The following is a 6,925-nucleotide window of genomic DNA, read 5'->3' as shown; positions in this document are numbered from 1 at the left end:
TGAAAGTATTATTCATGAAAAGTCTTTGCTTTGTGATTCAGTTGTTTACTCATGTCATTACCATTGTTTTGATCGCTACATTCATTACATGTGTTTACAATAGTATGATCAAGGTTATGATGGCATGTCACTTCAGAAATTATCTTTGTTATCGTTTACCTGCTCGGGACGAGCAGAAACTAAGCTTGGGGATGCTGATACGTCTCCGACGTATCGATAATTTCTTATGTTCCATGCCACATTATTGATGATATCTACATGTTTTATGCATACTTTATGTCATATTTATGCGTTTTCCGGAACTAACCTATTGACGAGATGCCGAAGGGCCGCTTGCTCGTTTTCTCGTTGTTTTTGATTTCAGAAATCCTAGTAAGGAAATATTCTCGAATCGGACGAAATCAACGCCCAAGCATCTTAGGATTGCATGAAGCTTCCGTAACACCCGAGAGCCGCCGGAGGGGGCCACAGGCCCACCAAACAGCAGAGGCCGGCGCGGCCAAGGGGGCCCGCGCCCCCGTTGTGTCGTCGCCCGTTGACCTTCCGACGCCGCCTCTTCGCCTATATAAAGGTCCCTCGACCTAAAACACGAGACGAAAAGCCACGGTACGAGAAACCTTCCAGAGCCGCCGCCATCGCGAAGCCAAGATCCGGGGGACAGGAGTCTCCGTTCCGCACGCCGCCGGGACGGGAAGTGCCCCTCGAAGGCTCCTCCATCGACACCACCGCCATCTCCATCAACGCCGCTGTCTCCCATGAGGAGGGAGTAGTTCTCCATCGAGGCTCTGGGCTGTACCGGTAGCTATGTGGTTAATCTCTCTCCTATGTGCTTCAATACAATAATCTCATGAGATGCCTTACATGATTGAGATTCATATGATGATGCTTGTAATCTAGATGTCATTATGCTAGTCAAGTGGATTTTACTTATGTGATCTCCGGAGACTCCTTTGTCCCACGTGTGTAAAGGTGACAAGCAGTGTGCACCGTGTGGGTCTCTTAGGCTATATTTCACGTAATACTTATTCACCGTTATGAATGGCATAGTGAAGTGCTTATTTATATCTCTTTATGATTGCAATGTGTTTTGTATCACAATATATCCGTGTGCTACTCTAGTGATGTTATTAAAGTAGTTTATTCCTCCCGCACGGTGTAATGGTGACAAGCGTGTGCATCGTGTAGTACTTGGCGTAGGCTATGATTGTGATCTCTTGTAGATTATGAAGTTAACTATTGCTATGATAGTATTGATGTGATCTATTCCTCCTTTCGTAGTGTGAAGGTGACAAGTGTGCATGCTATGTTAGTACTTGGTTTGGTTATGTTGATCTGTTATGCACTCTAAGGTTATTTAAATATGAACATTGAATATTGTGGAGCTTGTTAACTCCGGCATTGAGGGTTCGTGTAATCCTACACAGCTTAGTGGTGTTCATCATCCAACAAGAGGGTGTAGAGTCTAGCATCTATCTATTTATTCTCGTTATGTGATCAATGTTGAGAGTGTCCACTAGTGAAAGTATGATCCCTAGGCCTTGTTCCTAAATATCGCTATCGCTGTTTGTTTACCGTTTTATCGCATCTATACTTCCCTGCAATATTACCACCATCAACCACACACTAGTCCCGGACAGCAAAGCACTTTTCTCGGTGCCGTTGCTACACGCCGCATTTATTCATACCACCTGTATTTCACTATCTCTTCAGAACTAGTCCGGAGGAGGGCGTCGGAGGCCGGCCGAGGCGGCCACACGATAGGGCGGCGCGCCCTCTCCGGGCCGCGCCGGCCTAGTGTGTGGGGCCTCGGCCTCCACCGGCTTGCCCTTCGACGCCGTAATTCTTCCGGAAAAATAAGACCTTCAACATAAATTCCGAGGATTTTCCCGAAAGTTGGATTTCGCACAAAAGCGAGACACTGTGAGCAGTTCGCTGACAAACAGCGTTAGTCCGTGTTAGTTGCATCCAAAATACACAAATTAGAGGCAAAACAATAGCAAAAGTGTTCGGGAAAGTAGATACGTTTGGACGTATCAGACATCAAGCTATTTTCTGGCGCCGTTGCCGAGGAGGTAAGGTAAAAGGTATTCACATCCTCCGACTACTAAGCTATTTCCTAGCACTGTTGCCGATGTGTGAGTGCTCGAAGCTATTTCCTTTAGATCCTGCAATTGCATCTTTTTGTTTCTTGTTTACACTAGTTAGGCTTAATGGAAAACAACAAAAATATTAGAGATCTTTATAGTATCTATCTTGAGTTAGGACATGAGGTGTTTGAAGAGAAAATTAAAAAACCTATGGAACTTTATATGCATGATAATGCCAATGTTATTAGTATGAATGCTTTGAACACCATTGTTGCTAATGCTAAGGAAGAATTTAAGCTTGGGGAAGCTGGTTGTGATATTTTTAGTCCCCCAAGTTTTGAGGAGAAAAATTACTTTGATGATACTTTGCCTCCCGTTTATGATGATTATAATGATAGTGGTATTTTGGTGCCACCTACTATGGAGGATAAAGCTTATTATGATTATACCATGCCTCCTATATTTGATGATGAGAATAATAATGATAGCTACTTTGTTGAATTTGCTCCCACTAGAATTAATAAGAATGATTATGCTTATGTTGGGAGTAGTAATTATTTTATGCATGAGACTCATGATAAGAATGCTTTATGTGATAGTTATATTGTTCAGTTTGTTCATGATGCTACTGGAAATTATTATGAGAGAGGAAAATATGGTTGTAGAAATTTTCATGGTACTAAAACACCTCTCTATATGCTGAAAATTTTGAAGTTACTTGTGTTTTATCTTCCTATGCTTGTCACTTTGTTCTACATGAATTTATTTGTGTACAAGACTCCTTTTCGTAGGAAGTGGGTTATACTTAAAAGTGTTTCATACTTGCTTTTGATGCTCTCTTTTGCTTCAACTCCTATTTCTTGCGAGTGCATCATTAAAATTGTTGAGCCCATCTTAATGGCTATAAAGAAAGCACTTCTTGGGAGATAACCCATGTTTTTATTTTGCTACTGTTTTGTTGTGTCTTGGAAGTTGTTACTACTGTAGCAACCTCTCCTTATCTTTATTTTATTGCATTGTTGTGCCAAGTAAAGTCTTTGATAGTAAAGTCAATACTAGATTTGGATTACTGCGCAGAAACAGATTTCTTGTTGTCACGAAATTTAGCAGCCCCGTCTGTAGGTAACTCAGAAACATCTGCCAATTTACGTGCGTGATCCTCAGATATGTACGCAATTTTCATTGAATTTGAGCATTTTCATCTGAGCAAGTTAAGTGCCCCAGAAAAATTCGTCTTTACTGGACTCATTCTGTTTTGACAGATTCTCGCCTTTTATTTCGCATTGCCTCGTTTTGCTATGTTTGATGGATTTCTTTGTTCCATTAACTTTCAGTAGCTTTGTGCAATGTCCAGAAGTGTTAAGAATGATTGTGTCACCTCTGAATATGTGAATTTTTGATTATGCACTAACCCTCTAATGAGTTTATTTTGAGTTTGGTGTCGAGGAAGTTTTCAAGGGTCAAGAGAGGAGGATGATACAATATGATCAAGAAGAGTGAAAAGTCTAAGCTTGGGGATGCCCCCGTGGTTCATCCCTGCATATTTTAAGAAGACTCAAGCATGTAAGTTTGGGGATGCCCAAGGCATCCCTTCTTCATCGACAACTTATCAGGTCACCTCTAGTGAAACTATATTTTTATTCCGTCACATCTTATGAGCTTTACTTGGAGCGTCTGTTTGTTTTTGTTTTTGTTTTTGTTTTTTTTGTTTGAATAAAATCGAATCCTATCATTCTTTGTTTGGGAGAGAGACACGCTCCACTGTTTCGTATGAACACATATGTTCTTAGCTTTACTTTTAATGTTCATGGCGAAGGTCGAAACTGCTTCATTCATTGTTATATGGTTGGAAACAGAAAATGCTTCATGTGGTAATTGGTATAATGCCTTGAATAATTTGATACTTGGCAATTGTTGTGCTCATATAGATCATGTTTAAGCTCTTGCATCATGTACTTTGCACCTATTAATGAAGAACTACATAGAGCTTGTTAAAATTTGGTTTGCATGATTGGTCTCTCTAGAGTCTAGATATTTTCTGGTGATGTGTTTGAACAACAAGGAAGACAGTGTAGAGTCTTATAATGCTTGCAATATGTTCTTATGTAAGTTTTGCTGTACCGGTTCATACTTGTGTTTGCTTCAAACAACCTTGCTAGCCAAAGCCTTGTATTGAGAGGAAATACTTCTCGTGCATCCAAATCCTTGAGCCAAAAACTATGCCATATGTGTCCACCATACCTACCTACTACATGGTATTTCTCTGCCATTCCAAAGTAAATTACTTGAGTGCTACCTTTAAAATTCTATTCTTTGTCTTTGCAATATATTGCTCATGGGAAAATAGCCTTAAAAACTATTGTGGTGAAGAATATGTAGCTATGTATCTTATTTCTTATAAGTTGCTTGTTGAGCGATAACCATGTTCCTGGGGACGCCATCAACTATTTCACCTTTGTTGAATATCATGTGAGTTGCTATGCATGTTCGTCTTGTCTGAAGTAAGGGTGATTTATCATGATCAAATGGTTTGGGTATGCATATTGTTAGAGAAGAACATTGGGCCGCTAACCAAACCATGATCCATGGTGGAAGTTTCAGTTTGGACATCAATCCTCAATCTCTTATGAGTATATTATCTGTTGTTGAATGCTTATGCATTAAAGAGGAGTCCATTATCTATTTTCTATGTTGTCCCGGTATGGATGTCCTTAGTTAAGATCTATCAAAAACGAGAAATCAAATGCGATCTATCTCCTTGGACCTTTGTACAGGCGGCATAGAGGTACCTCTTTGTGACACTTGGTTGAAACATATGTTATGCAATGATAATCCATGTAAATCCAAGCTAATTAGGACAAGGTGCGAGCACTATTGGTATTCTATGCATGAGGCTTGCAACTTATAGGACATCTTATGCATAACACATATTGATTATTACTACCGTTGACAAAATTGTTTCTATGTTTTCAAAATGAAAAGCTCTAGCACAAAAATAGTAATCCATGCTTCCCTCTACGAAGGGCCATTCTTCTACTTTATTATTGAGTCAGTTTACCTACTTGTTTCTATCTTAGAAGCAAACACTTGTGTCAACTGTGTGCATTGATTCTTACATGTTTACCTATTGCACTTCTTATATTGCTTTATGATGACAACTATCCATGAGATATGCATGTTACAAGTTGAAAGCAATTGCTGAAACTTAATCATCCTTTGTGTTGCTTCAAAACCTTCTACTAAGAATCTATTGCTTTATGAGTTAACTCTTATGCAAGACTTATTGATGCTTGTCTTGAAAGTACTATTCATGAAAAGTCTTTGCTATATGATTCAGTTGTTTAATCATTGTCTTTATTGCTTCGAATCACTTCATTCACTTCATATGCTTTACAATAATATTGATCAAGATCATGTGGGTAGCATGTCACTTAAGAAATTATTCTTGTTATCGTTTACCTACTCGAGGGCGAGTAGGAACTAAGATTGGGGATGCTGATACGTCTCCAACGTATCTATAATTTCTTATGTTCCATGCTACTTTTATGATGATACACATATGTCTTATACAGACTTTATATCGTTTTGATGCATTTTCCGGAACTATCCTATTAACGAGATGCCGAAGTGCCAGTTCCTGTTTTCTGCTGTTTTTGGTTCCAGAAATCCTACAAAGGAAATGTTCTCGGAATTGGATGAAATCAACGTCCACGATCTTATATTTCACCGAAGCTTCCAGAGAGCCAGAGAGGGACCAGAGGGGAGCCCTGGGGGCCCCACCCCACATGGCGGCGCGGCCAAGGGGGGGGCGCCCCCCTATGGTGGGGCCACCCTCTGGCTCTTCCGAGGCTGCCCTTCCGCCTATATAAAGTCTCCGTCGCGAAAACCCTATTACAATAAGCCACGATACGAGAAAAGATCCAGAGCCGACGCCATCGCGAAGCCAAGATTCGGGGGACAGAAGTCTCTGTTCCGGCACGCCACCGGGACGGGGAATTGCCCCCGGAAGGCATCTCCATCGACACAACCGCCATCTTCATCGACGCTGCTGTCTCCTATGATGAGGAGGGAGTAGTTCTCCCCCGAGGCTGAGGGCTCTACCGTAGCTATGTGGTTCATCTCTCTCTTTGTGATCTAGTGGAATATCATCTATGTGCTACTCTAGTGATGTTATTAAAGTACTCTATTCCTCCTCCATGATGTAATGTTGACGAGTGTGTGCATCATGTAGTACTTGGCGTAGGTTATGATTGTAATCTCTTGTAGATTATGGAGTTAACTATTACTATGATAGTATTGATGCGATCTATTCCCCCTTTCATAGCCTGACGGTGACAGTGTGCATGCTATGTTAGTACTCGGTCTAAATTGCAATGGTCTATCATGCACTCCAAAGGTTGCTTAAATATGAACTCCGAATGTTGTGGAGCTTGTTAACTCCGGCTTGAGGGAGCTCTTGTAGCCCTACACAATGAATGGTGTTGTTATCCAACAAGAGAGTGTAGAGTAGTTTCAGTTATGTGATCAATGTTGAGAGTGTCCACTAGTGAAAGTAGGATCCCTAGGCCTTATTTCCGAACATCGAATCTCCTTTTACTTACTGTTCTGTTGCATGTTTACTCGCTGCCATATTTTATTCAGATTATTATTACCGCTCATATACATCAATATCACTTGCATTTTACTATCTCTTCGCCGAACTAGTGCACCTATACACCTGACAAGTGTATTAGGTGTGTTGGGGACACAAGAGACTTCTTGTATCGTGATTGCAGGGTTGCTTGAGAGGGATATCTTAGACCACTACCTCCCTGAGTTCGATAAACCTTGGGTGATTC

This window comes from Lolium rigidum, chromosome 2 (genome assembly GCF_022539505.1).
Source record: "Lolium rigidum isolate FL_2022 chromosome 2, APGP_CSIRO_Lrig_0.1, whole genome shotgun sequence".
NCBI lineage: Eukaryota > Viridiplantae > Streptophyta > Magnoliopsida > Poales > Poaceae > Lolium > Lolium rigidum.
This window is presented reverse-complemented; position numbering follows the sequence as displayed.